The 13,842-nt window shown below is 37.6% G+C and overlaps 1 long non-coding RNA gene across 1 annotated transcript in view; it reads right to left on the bottom strand.

The window, feature by feature from the left end:
- LOC136793558 (uncharacterized) overlaps positions 1-13,842 on the bottom strand; it is a 443,749-nt gene that overhangs the window by 348,599 nt on the left and 81,308 nt on the right. Inside the window, exon 2 of the long non-coding RNA XR_010838974.1 lies at positions 11,624-11,699. This is a non-coding gene — a long non-coding RNA (uncharacterized lncRNA). The remainder of the gene's footprint in view (positions 1-11,623; positions 11,700-13,842) is intronic.

Here is a 13,842-nt window from a genome sequence, read left to right as displayed (position 1 = left end):
ATGGCTCAATGGCTGAGCGCTAGTCCTATTTTATTCTTTCTCTTTCTTCAGAGAAGACTGAATGAATGTTTCCAGAACCCCTGGAAAAGTTATTGCCAGAAATTTAATAAAAACCTAAATATAGACAGAAATCAAGTGCAAGGCAAAATTAAGAAAATATAGGAAAGGGGGTGAAAACAATAGGAGAGTTTGTACTGGGCCATTTTTTCCATAAACCCAAATAAAAGGGCCATGCCCTAAATGTAACAGAGCAGAAACGGCAGGATGAAAAGAGATAAGGGCAATTTATTCTCTTCCTACTGTGTCCCTTTCAAAAAGGGAAACTTGTTAATGTAGAAAGATGGGAGGTTTAGATTTTGGTACCAGTTTGGGTTTCCTTTTCTAATAATTCAGTGTATTTTAAACTAGGAGAGTGTAAGGTTACCAGTTCAATCTGGGATATTCATTCTGAATTTAACAAGTATTTATTGCATGGCTTCTATATTAAAGTCCTCTGAGTTTTGAAATACTGAACTCCTACTCAGGGAATCAGGACACACCAGTTCTAATCTCAATTAGTTGTATGACTTCAAAATGGTCACTCATTTCCTCTGACCCTCAACCGCTTTCTCTGTGAAAGTAAAGCAGATAGTACTGAGGCTCTTTCAAGCTCTGTGAGTCTGTGTCTGCATTTACAATTGTGCTACAAGGAGAGTCTGAATATATTCTTTGGTGGATTAGGAGATTCTGAGTGAGGTTATCATAAGTTTGTTTAAACTGATGAAAAATTATAATTGTACCAGAAGATACTTAAAGCCAAGTTGATAGTGATTATTTTAGATAATATATTCTGTTAACAGGAGTCCAATCAAGGCTCCTAGTCAGTATCTTTTTCTGAGACAGTTATCAAGTTAGTTGTTCTGCTGATAAAATAAAATGCTAATGCTTAATGTGTAAAGTGGATAGGAGACAGTGGTAAAATATTTGCATCCTGATCACCCTGAAGTGAAACCTTCTGTGCATACTATTATATTCCAGTTGTTTCTGAACAGCTTTATTGAGGTATTTATTGATGTACAGAGTTATACTGATGTACCATAAACTACACACATTTAAAGTGTACAATCTTATGTTTTGACACATGACATATGTCCACATATTAAATACGACGTATGACTCCATCACTACACTAAAGATACTGAACATGTACAGCAATCTCAAAAGACCCCTTTTGCCCCTTTGTCATCTCTCCCACCCTTCCCCACAACACCCTGTCCTGCTCACCCACCTGGAAGCCAGTGATCTGCTTTCTGTCACTATACATTAGTTTGCATTTACTAGAATTTCATGTAAATAGAATTACGTAGTAGTTTGTATTCTTTTTTTGTCTGGTGTCTTAAGCTGAGCACTTATTTTGAGATTCATCCATTACTGTTGTATGCATCAAGAATTCATTCCTTTTATTGGTAAATAGTATTTCATTGTATGGATATAATATATTTTGTTTTTCTATTGACCTATTGATGGACTTTTGGGTTGATGACAGTTTGGGGCTGTTACAAATACAGCTGTTATGGACATCTGTATACAAGTCTTTATATGGACATATACTTTCATTTCTCTTGGATAAATAAACACTAAGGAGTGAAATGGCTGGGTCATATGGCAGGTATATGTTTAACTTTATAAAGAACTTCCAAGCTGTTTTCCAAAGGGACTGTTGCATTTAACATTTCCACCAGCAATGTGTGATCCATTTATCATTATGAAACGATAGTGTGAGTATGGCATATCTTTTTCCATACATTTTTTTTACTTTTAACTTATTTGTGTCTTTATATTTCAAGTAGGTTTTTGGTATGCATCACATACTTGGGTCTCAAATTTTTATTCAATATGATAATCTCTGCCTTTTAATTGAGGTATTTAGATTATGTATACATCAGGTACATCATTAATATGGCAAGATTTAAATCAACCTCCTATTTAATTTCTCTTTGTCCTATATGCTTTTTGTTCCCCTTTTACTCTTTTTCTGCCTTCTTTTGGATAACCTGGGTATTTTCTATGATTCCATTTTATCTCCTTTGTTAGCTTATTTGCTAACAATTCTTATTCTTTGTTCTGTTATTTTAAGGGATTCTTTAGGATTTATAGTATACATGTTTAACTTACCACATTTATCTTCAAGTGATAATATATCATTTCAAATGATTTTATAAGGACCTTATAACAGTTTACTTCCATTTCCTTCCTATTAGTCTGTGTGCTATTACAGTCATACGTTTTACTTCTATGTATCTTATAAATCCCATATCCCACTGTTATTACTTTTATTTAATGCAATCATCTTTTAAAGATATTTAAATAATAAAATACAAACTTTTATGGCCTTTGTGTAGATCCAAATTTCCAGTTGGTATCATATTTCTTTGACCTGAAGGGCTTCTTAAAACATTTCTTGTAGTACAAGATTACTGCTTATGAATTATTTCAGTTTTTGGATATTGGGAAAAGACTTTATGTGACATTTATTTTTGGAAAGATATTTTCACTGGGTATGGAATTCAAGATGGACAGAGTTCTTTTGCTCTTTCAGAAATTTAAAAATAGTGCTTCGCTGTGTTTCCACTGGCATTGTTTTTGACAAGAAAGCTGCTATTATCCTTCTGCATCCCTCTGTATATAATGTAACACTTTTCTCTGGCTGCTTATAAAATTTTCTCATTATCACCAGTTTTTTGGCAATTTGGTTGTGATGTACCTTGGTGTAGTATTCTTTCCATTGCTTATTCTTGGGGCTTTTGAACTTTGTGAAGGTTTATAGTTTTCATAAATTTGAAAATTTTTTGTTCACCATTTCTTTATCTTTTTCTGGTTCCTAGCTTGCTGCAAACTCCAATTATGCATACATTAAGTCACTTGAAGTTGTACCACAGTTTACTGATTTTTACTGTCTTTGTAAATTTTTAGGCTTTTTTTCTCTCTGTTTCATTTTGGATATCTATTGCTATGTCTTCAAGTTCATTAAACTTCTAAACTGTTTAATCTGTAATAACCCCATTAATGTTTTTTTCATCTAGGTTTTACTTCTAGCATTTATTTTTCTGTTTTTTTTGTCTCTAGAAATTTGATATGGGTCTTTTTTTATATCTTCATCTCTCTATTTAGAATGTTTAATTTTTCCTCTGGCTTTTTGAATGTATGAAATATAGTATAATGATTTTCCAATGTCCTTGTCAGTTAATTTTAACATCTGTCAGTTCTGGGTCAGTTTTGCCTGATTAGTTCTTCTCCTTATTATAGTTTTCCTGTTTCTTTTCACGCCCGGCAATTTTTGATTGGATGCAAGATACTGTGTTTTATCTTGTTGGATGCTGGATATTTTTGTATTCCTATAACTATTTTGGGGTTTTGTTCTGGGACACAGTTAAGTAATACGGAAATCGTCTGACCCTTTCTGCCACTGCTTACAAGATTTATCAGGCAAGACCTGAGCAGTGTTTTGCTTAGGTCTAATTAATTTCTACTACTGAAGCAAGACTATTCTCAGTACTCTATCCTATGGTTCATGAATTATGAGTTTTTCCTCTCCAGTAGGGGATGGATCTAGTCCTATTCCCTAGTTTATCCTGCTGGTCCTGGCCCCATTTGGGGATCTGAGTGCTGTTGTCTCTAATCTTTTTTTTTTTTTTTTTTTTTTTTTTTGCGGTATGCGGGCCTCTCACTGTTGTGGCCTCTCCCGCTGCGGAGCACAGGCTCCGGGTGCACAGGCTCAGCGGCCATGGCTCACGGGCTTAGCCGCTCCGCGGCATGTGGGATCTTCCCGGACCAGGGCACGAACCCGTGTCCCCTGCATCGGCAGGCGGATTCTCAACCACTGCGCCACCAGGGAAGCCCTGTCTCTAATCTTTTTGAGTATTTCTTTTCCTAGACTCAAAACAGTTTCTACACATGTATGCCCTGATCATTATTTGGCTGAATACTTGAGGAAGACCCTCTGCCAATCTAAAGAGAACTCTCTCTTTGCAGACCTCTCCTCTCCAGTATTCTGTCTTCCAAATGTAAGTGCCTTGGTTTCTCTAGATTCTCAGTTCCAACTCAACTCCAGAGTTTTGCAGCCTCTGCCTGTGTTTCTCCTCAGTGTGCAATGGTCCAGAAACTCTCTCAAAGCAACAAATCTTGGCAATCCTAGGGTTCCCTCATTTGTTTGCCATCTCTTTGAGATCACTATCTTTCATTGCCTCATATCCAATAACTTGAAAATCATTTCTTAACTTACTCTGATTTTTGTTTGTTTGTTTGTTTCAGGCAAGGGCATAAATTCAATTCTTATTACTACTTCTTAGCCAGAACCAGAAGTCTTCTCTGCTTTTTTTTTTTCTTTTAAAAAAGAGCAACCTGACTACACTAAACAGAAGAGAGGGTAGGATAATAGAAAACACTTAGGAAAAAAATTCTACAGCATTTTGGAGAAAGAAATAACCCTAATTAATGTAAATGAGCAAATGTTTGTTTAAATATATAAATGAAATAGGAAAGACTTTGAAAATCCATCTTGCAGAAAGGCTCAAGAGTAGCTTCTAGAAATATATCATTTACAAGCATGCCAATATCATTATTTTTATATATTCTCAATGCAAACTAGAAGAGGAAAAATATCATCCCAGTCATAAAGCTCTGTGTAGTTTTAAAACATGTGACTATTTCCCCTGCCCCAATGTGGCTGTGCGGATCCATTTACTATGCACTGGGTAACTGCATCTAAGGGCACTGTGGATGGCAACGAGGTTTTTGTTTTGTTTTGTTTTTTAACATCTTTATTGGAGCATAATTGCTTTACAATGTTGTGTTACCTTCTGCCGTATAACAAAGTGAATCAGCTATACGTATACATATATCCCCATATCTCCTCCCTCTTGCGTCTCCCTCCCACCCCTTTAGATGGACACAAAGCACTGAGCTGAACTCCCTGTGCTATGCAGCTGCTTCCCACAGGCTATCTGTTTTACATTTGGTAGTGTATATATGTCCATGCCACTCTCTCTTCGTCCCAGCCCTCCCGGTGTCCTCAAGTCCATTCTCTACATCTGCATCTTTATTCCTGTCTTGCCCCTAGGTTCTTCAGAACCAATTTTTTTTAAGATTCCGTATATATGTATTAGAACACAGTATTTGTTTTTCTCTTTCTGACTTATTTCACTCTGTATGACACTCTAGGTCTATCCACCTCACTAAAAATAACTCAAATTTCGTTTTGTTTCTTTTTATGGCTGAGTAACATTCCATTGTATTTATGTGCCACATCTTCTTTATCCACTCATCTGTCGATAGATACTTAGGTTGCTTCCATGTCCTGACTATTGTAAATAGTGCTGCAGTGAATATTGTGGTACATGACTCTTTTTGAATTAGTTTTCTTAGGGTATATACCCAGTAGTGGTATTGCTGGGTCATATGGTAGTTCTACTTTTAGTTTTTTAAGGAACCTCCATAATGTTCTCCATAGTGGCTGTATCAATGTACATTCCCACCAACAGTGCAAGAGGGTTCCCTTTTCTCCACACCCTCTCCTCCATTCATTGTTTGTAGATTTTTTTATGATGGCCATTCTGACCGGTGTGAAGGGATACCTCATTGTAGTTTTGATTTGCATTTCTCTAATGATTAGTGACGTTGAGCATCCTTTCATGTGTTTGTTGGCAATCTGTACATCTTCTTTGGAGAAATGTCTATTTAGGTCTTATGCCCATTTTTGGATTGTTTGTTTTTTTGATATTGAGCTGCATGAGCTGCTTGTATATTTTGGAGATTAATCCTCTGTCAGTTGCTTCATTTGCAAATATTTTCTCTCATTCTGAAGGGTTGTCTTTTCATCATGCAAAAGCTTTTAAGTTTCATTAGCTCCCCCCCCCTTTTTTTTTTTTTTACGCGGGCCTCTCACTGCTGTGGCCTCTCTCATCGCGGAGCACAGGTTCCGGACACACAGGCTCAGCGGCCATGGCTCATGGGCCCAGCCGCTCCACTTCATATGGGATCCTCCCGGACCGGGGCATGAACCAGCGTCCCCAGCATTGGCAGGCGGACTCTCAAGCACTGTGCCACCAGGGAAGCCCTAGTTCCCATTTTTAAATTTTTTTTTTTAATTTCCATTGCTCTAGGAGGTGGGTCAAAAAGGATCTTGCTGTGACTTATGTCATAGAGTGTTCTGCCTATGTTTTCCTCTAAGAGTTTGATAGTGTCTGGCCTTACATTTAGGTCTTTAATCCATTTTGAATTTATTTTTGCTTATGGTGTTAGGGAGTGTTCTAATTTCATTCTTTTACATGTAGCTGTCCAGTTTTCCCAGCACCACTTATTGAAGAGGCTGTCTTTTCTCCATTGTATAGTCTTGCCTCCTTTATCAAAGATAAGGTGACCATATGTGTGTGGGTTTATCTCTGGGCTTCTATCCTGTTCCACTGATCTATAATTCTGTTTTTGTTCCAGTACCATACTGTCTTTTTTTTTTTTTGAATTTTATTTATTTATTTATTTATTTATTTATTTATTTATTTATTATTATTATTTTGCGGTATGTGGGCCTCTCACTGTTGTGGCCTCTCCCGCTGCGGAGCACAGGCTCTGGACGTGCAGGCTCAGCAGCCATGGCCCACAGGCCCAGCCGCTCCACGGCATATGGGATCCTCCCGGACCAGGGCACAAACCCGCATTCCCTGCATCGGCAGGCGGACTCCCAACCACTGCGCCACCAGGGAAGCCCTATTTATTTTTTTATACAGCAGGTTCTTACTAGTCATCCATTTAATACACATCAGTGTATACATGTCAATCCCAATCGCCCAATTCATCACACCACCACCTCCACCCCCTACCACTTTCCCCGCTTGGTGTCCATACATTTGTTCTCTACATCTGTGTCTCAATATCTGCTGTGCAAACCAGTTCATCTGTACCATTTTTCTAGGTTCCACATATATGCATTAATATACAATATTTGTTTTTCTCTCTCTGACTTCCTTTACTCTGTATGACAGTCTCTAGATCCATCCATGTCTCTACAAATGACCCAGTTTTGTTCCTTTTTATGGCTGAGTAATATTCCATTGTATATATGTACCACATCTTCTTTTTCCATTTGTCTGTGGATCGGCATTTAGGTTGCTTCCATGACCTGGCTATTGTAAATAGTGCTGCAATGAACATTGGGGTGCATGTGTCTTTTTGAATTATGAGTACCATACAGTCTTGATGACTGCAGGTTTGTAGTATAGTCTGAAGTTAGGGAGCTGGATTCCTCCAGTTCCGTTTCTCTTTCTCAAGACTGCTTTGGCTATTCAGGGTCTTTTGTGTTTCCATACAAATTGTGAATTGTTTTGTTCTAGTTCTGTGAAAAATGCCATTGGTAGTTTGATAGGGATTGCATTGAATCTGTAGATTGCTTTGGGTAGTAGAGTCATTTTCACAAAGCTGATTCTTGCAATCCAAGAACGTGGTATATCTCTCCATCTGTGTGTATCATCTTTAATTTTTCATCAGTGTCTTATAGTTTTCTGAATACAGGTCTTTTGTCTCCTTAGGTAGGTTTATTCCTAGGTATTTTATTCTTTTTGTTGCAGTGGTAAATGCGAGTGTTTCCTTAATTTCTCTTTCAGTTTTGGCAATGAGGTTTTGAAAGCCTTCATGAGATCCAAGTCTCATCTTTGCAGAATGACGCAAGAGCTCATTACTGTTGATGAATTTTAAATAGAACAATCATTTTGATTGCTTAAGTCTGACTCAGTAAGCCTGCAAAAGCATTTCTCCCATCATGCTGAATCCTCAACAAATCTCAGGATTCTACCAGACATGTTCATGAGAAAATATGAAAAAATATCCAGAGTTTCACATATTACCACCAGGCCAAAATGTCTCCTTTTTCTATGCCATGGTCTATGGGCATTAAATAGAAAGAAAGAGTACTAGAGAATAAAGTTAGGGATATTAAAATTAAACCTCGAATTTCATAGTTGGTTCTTACACTTCCTTTCTGCTTTTCATATATTTACTCTTATTTCCCATTACCTTTTCTGAATTCTTTTTTTTAGCTTTTAAGAAGTATTTATGGTACCTCAAATTCTTTAGGAAAGAAATGGACAATAATACATGCAGTGCATGTAAACAGCATTCTAGTCTCTTATAGCAGGTGGCTGACCTGTTGGACGGCAGACACTTCACATCTTCAGCAAGTAGAGAATCAGTCATAGCTTAATGTGATTCTAGAACTATAAAGACCTTAGTGATTTCATGAACTAGAGATGGTAAGATTCTGGCATAAGGGCCCTCATTCGTCTATCCCATGCTTATGGCTAATTTATCACAAAACATTCTCCCACTGCATCAGGTTTCATCTTTGCTGTCTCAACTCAGTACCCCAGTTAGCTACTACCAACCACTCAAAGTAGGACTGTAAAATAAATCCTATTTGCAATTCAGCACCTAGTCCATTCTCTTACTGTTACAGATATGGGAACAGAGGCTTCCAAGTAGCTACAGGGCTTAGACTGATCCCTAACTCTGAGCACAGTCATTCCAGAATGTCTCCATAGTCCTAGAGGGCCAAATATTTTCATGTGAATACACAATGACAAAGCAGATATGTAGAAAGAAGATGACAGAGCTGGCCTGGAAAGAAAGATTAAGAGACTTTTATCCTGTTCTACTTGTTGCCAGACTGAAAATTTACCAAAAGAACAAAAAGATTTTCAACTGATTTAGAAACTAATCTTGTTTGTCAAGCAACCCAGAAAGAAAGGGGAGCATGAAATGTTTGTTTGCTTGTTTTTCTTTTTGTTTTTTTCTTATCCAGCTTTATATAGAGGCAGAAAAGAAGAATATACATATAAAAGTATTTCAGAGTCATTGGAAGTCTCCACCCACTTAAAAACCCTTCTCTCATCATCAGGTCTTGATATGTGACATTCCTTTAGTAGGTCTATAGCTTATCATTACTCACTGTATGACTATATCAAAAAACAAATTCCTGTGGAGAGAAGGAATTCTTGGTTAAGGTGTCAACAAGTATCAGCAGATTATTTTCTCAGGGAAGTTTGTATAAAGAGGGGAAAAAAGAAAGAAAATACACAGTGAGAGACGTGAAAAAGGAGGCCAAGTAAGTGAGTTGCCAAAGGTCTTTCAGGTGAAATTGAATTTTGAATCCTGAATTCCTTGACCTGATTCACATTACACTCTCCTGCACTGCACACACCCCTGGAGGTTCTTCAGAGACACTTTCCATGACCAAAAATGATCACTCAAAGCTCCAGATAAAAATCACTAATATTAAGGGAACACTTACTATGCGCTAGCCTATATGCTTACTGTTTCTTATGTGTATTACCTCACTTAGTATTCAAAGAAAACTTATGAAGTTCATTCTTTTATTATACCTACTTTGCAGATAAGAAAATCGAGTCTTAGAAAAGTTAAGTAATTTGCCTAGGGACTTCTGGCTAGAATGTGACAGAGCAGAGATTTGAAGCACAATCCATCTGATTGCAAGCCAAACTTCTAATCACTACAGTAATCTTCATTCAGTTGTTCCAGGGCCTAACAGAAGAATCTTCGCCTGGATTTGTATGTTCCTCAGTATTAAGAGCACAATTATGTGACAATATATAAAAATTCTAAAGAATTCTTATTCTTTCTTCAGATGTGAAAGGACATCTGACATAAGATTGTGAGAGACAACTTACTGCAGAAATCAACCACTAATCCAAGGCCCTTGATCAAGCTGACCCTTGCAGATAGGGTAGGGATTTTAACATTTAGTTGTTCTCTTGGGCTTGTTTACTGGAGGTATGCTAAATCTTAGGCCAACTGTCCCATCTTCAACAGTTGATCAAAAATGAGAAGTCTGATCAACTTCTGTTGTTGGACTTGCAAAGATCTGAACTCAGTCACAGACACTTCATCCATTAAAGCCATTCATTCAAATGACATTTATTTGAACATCTACTAAGTTCTAGAAATGATGCTAAGTTTTGAGGATTCAAAGGTAAAAAGATATGATCACAGAAGTCAAGAGCTTCCTCAAGTGATAGGCTGATTGCGTCATAAGTAATAACAAAACTAAGGGTAATCGTTATCATGGAAATCAAAACACACTGCAGAGCAAGTATCAGAAGACGGGTTCCTGCCCTGGTCCACCGGGGCAATAAAAGGATACCATAGACTAGGTGGCTTATAAACAATAAAAATTCATTTCTCACATTTCTGGAGCCCTGGAGTTCAAGGTGAAGGTGCCAGCAGATTTGGCGTCTGGTGAGGGCCCACTTCCTGTTTTATAGACAGCTGTCTTCTGTGTCCAAACATGGTGGAAGGGACACGGGAGTTCTCCAGAGCCTCTTTTATAAGGGCATTAATCTCATTCATGAGGGCTCTGCCTTGATGACCTCATCACCCCCTAAAGGCTCCAGCTCCAAATACCATCACATTGGGGATCAGGATTTCAAAACATGAACCTTGAGGGGGAAGACAACATTTAGTCTATAGTGGTTCCTACGTCAGGGGGAAGACAACATTTAGTCTATAGCAGTTCTTTAGTCTACCAACACAGTCTGGGAAGGCAAGAGAGAATATCCATAGAAGGCTTAGGCAGAAGATATGTCTCTATTTCTCTCTTCTGGGCAGTGCTACAAAAAAAGATAAAATCACAAGGGGTAGAGGGTGAAGTTAGCACCCAGGAAAAGGCATTAGTAACTCTCAAAGTTGGTAAGGGCTATTCTTGTCTATGAGGGAAGTATTAAGACCCTAAATCTCTAATTACACAGCAATTTAAACATGTAAGTTCAATGATCCCAGGTCTCTCTCTGTGAATTCAAATAAAATCACTTGATATTAATATTTTCATCATTTGTCCCAAGCTGCAACTGCTAATGGAGACTTCTGGTTCCTTGCAAGATCCCTCAAAAAGGTAATGGAAAGTGTGGAATTAGATAGTAGTGAAGGTTGCACAACATTAAGAATATACTAAAAGTCACAAGTATACACTTAAAAATTATTAAAATGGTGAATTTTACATTGTGTAAATTTTATCTAAAAAAAAAACATTCCCTAAAAACATTTTCAAAACTCAAAGGATGTTTTTTAAATGCTTACAAAAGAGTCCAACACCCTTGCCCACTTCTGGCTTCTACTACATGCCACTGCTTTTCAAACTTTTAAAAATCCAAATAATAAAATAATTCAGACATGCAGAAAACTGCACAAAAATCCACCATCCAGAATCATATCACCACCTAAAATCAAGAATTATTAACATTTTGCCATTTTCAGATTATTTTCACTCAAGTTTTTTTCCATTAAAAATCAAATGTGGGCTTCCCTGGTGGCGCAGTGGTTGAGAATCTGCCTGCCAATGCAGGGGACACGGGTTTGAGCCCTGGTCTGGGAAGATCCCACATGCCACGGAGCAACTGGGCCCATGAGCCACAACTGCTGAGCCTACACATCTGGAGCCTGTGCTCTGCAACAACAGAGGCTGCGATAATTAGCGGCCCCCGCTTGCAACAAGTAGAGAAAGCCCTCGCACACAACTGAAGACTCAACACGGCCATAAATAAATAAATAAATAAAGTTTTTTAAAAAATCAAATGTAACTTACAGTTGAAGACTTTTCCCAACTCATTCTCTGCTCTCTCCAAAGAAAGGGATTTTTCTGAAACTGTTATGCTTCCATTCTGTAACACATTTAAAAATATTAACCACCTGTAAGTTTTTTCACAAGTTGTATACAATACCATTTCACAAGTTTAACATTTTTTTAAACATCTTTATTGGAGTAAAATTGCTTTACAGTGTTGTGATAGTTTCTGCTGTATAACAAAGTGAACCAGCTATATACATATGTATGTCCCCATATACCCTCCTTCTTGCATCTCCCTCCCACCCTCCTCATCCCACTCCTCTAGGTGGTCGCAAAGCACCGAGCTGATCACCCTGTGCTATGTGGCTGCTTCCCACTAGCGATCTATTTTACATTTGGTAGTGTATATATGTCAATGCTACTCTCTTACTTCGCACCAGCTTACCCTTCCCCCTCCCTGTGTCCTCAAGTCCATTCTCTATGTCTGTGTCTTTTTTCCTGTCCTGCCCCTAGGTTCACCAGAACCATTCTTCTTTTAGACTCGCTACATATGTGTTAGCATACGGGATTTATTTTTCTCTTTCTGACTTACTTCACTCTGTGTGACAGACTCTAGGTCCATCCACCTCACTACAAACAACTCAATTTCGTTTCTTTATGACTAATATTCCACTGTATATACATGCCACATCTTCTTAATCCATTCATCTGTTGATGGAAATTTAGGTTGCTTCCACATCCTTGTTACTGTAAATAGTGCTGCAATGAACACTGGGGTGCATGTGTCTTATTGAATTATGGTTTTCTCAGGGTATATGCCCAGTAGTGGGATTGCTGGGTCATATAGTAGTTCTAGTTTTAGTTTTTTAAGGAACCTCCATACTGTTCTCCATAGTAACTGTACCAATTTACTTTCCCACTAACAGTGCAAAAGGGTTCCCTTTTCTCCACACCCTCTCCTCCATTTATTGTTTGTAGATTATTTGATGATGGCCATTCTGACTGGTGTGAGGTGATACCTCACTGTAGTTTTGATTTGCATTTCTCTAATGATTAGCAATGTTGAGCATCTTTTCATGGTTCTTGGCAATCTGGATATGTTCTTTGGAGAAATGTCTATTTAGGTCTTCTGCCCATTTTTGGATTAGATTGTTTGTTTTTTTTTGATATTGAGCTGCATGAGCTGCTTGTATATTTTGGAGATTAATTCTCTGTCAGTTGCAAATTTTTTCTCTCATTCTGAAGGGTTGTCTTTTCGTCTTGTTTATGTTTTCCTTGGCTGTGCAAAAGCTTTTAAGTTTCATTAGGTCCCATTTTTTAATTTTTGTTTTTATTTCCATTACTCTAAGAGGTGGGTCAAAAGGATCTTGCTGTGATTTATGTCATAGAGTGTTCTGCTTATGTCTTCCTCTAAGAGTTTTATACTGTCTGGACTTACATTTAAGTCTTTAATCCATTTTGAGTTTATTTTTGTGTATGGTGTTAGGGAGTGCTCTAATTTCATTCTTTTACATGTAGCTGTCCAGTTTTCCCAGCACCACTTACTGAAGAGGCTGTCTTTTCTCCATTGTATACTCTTGCTTGCTTTATCAAAGATAAAGTGACCATATGTGCGTGGGTTTACTCTGGGCTTTCTATCCTGTTCCATTGATCTATATTTCTGTTTTTGTGCCAGTATCACGCTGTCTTAATGACTGTAACTTTGTAGTATAGTCTGAAGTCTGGGAGCCTGATTCCTCCAGTTCCGTTTTTCTTTCTCAAGATTGTTTTGGCTATTCAGGGTCTTTTGTGTTTCCATACAAATTGTGAAATTTCTTTTTCTGGTTCTGTGAAAAACGCCAGTGGTAGTTTGATACGGATTGCACTGAATCTGTAGATTGCTTTGGGTAGTACAGTCATTTTCACAATGTTGATTCTTCCAATCCAAGAACATAGTGTATCTGTCTACCTGTGGTATAATCTTTAATTTCTTTCACCAGTGTCTTACAGTTTCCTGCATACAGTTCTTTGTCTCTTTAGGTAGGTTTATTCCTAGTTATTTTATTCTTTTTGTTGCAATGGTAAATGGGAGTGTTTCCTTAATTTCTCTTTCAAATTTTTCATCATTAGTGTATATGAATGCAAGAGATTTCTGTTCATGAATTTTGTATCCTGCTACTCTACCAAATTCATTGATTAGCTCTAGTAGTTTTCTGGTAGCATCTTTAGGATTCTCTATGCATAGTATCATGTCATCT

Source organism: Kogia breviceps, chromosome 2, assembly GCF_026419965.1.
Source record: "Kogia breviceps isolate mKogBre1 chromosome 2, mKogBre1 haplotype 1, whole genome shotgun sequence".
NCBI lineage: Eukaryota > Metazoa > Chordata > Mammalia > Artiodactyla > Physeteridae > Kogia > Kogia breviceps.
Note: the sequence above shows the minus strand (reverse complement) of the source record. Positions and strands in the feature narration are given on the sequence as shown.